Source organism: Alligator sinensis, unplaced genomic scaffold (genome assembly GCF_000455745.1).
Source record: "Alligator sinensis unplaced genomic scaffold, ASM45574v1 scaffold732_1, whole genome shotgun sequence".
NCBI classification, from domain to species: domain Eukaryota; kingdom Metazoa; phylum Chordata; order Crocodylia; family Alligatoridae; genus Alligator; species Alligator sinensis.
Genome location: NW_005843309.1, coordinates 3,463 through 3,801, shown reverse-complemented (window position 1 = coordinate 3,801; position 339 = coordinate 3,463).

Here is a 339-nt window from a genome sequence, read left to right as displayed (position 1 = left end):
GGAGCGACTAGGAGTAGCCTCTGGGATACTTACTCAACCCTTAGGCAACACCCAACGTCCGGTAGCTTACTTCTCTACACAATTAGATCCAGTGGGAAAGGGGGGAATAGGCTGCTGTAAACCTTCTTGGTCGAAAAAGCCCAGGAATTAATCCTTGTATACCCGCTTATCCTAAAGGCTCCACATGCAGTTGCTCTCCTCCTCCTCCAGAAAAATACTCAACATTTTTCTCATCAGAGAATAAACAGGTATAAAACCACACTTTTAATGGCTACAAACCTGGTCATAGAGAGATGCAATACCCTAAATCCGGCTACTCTATTACCTCTACCCAGCGAC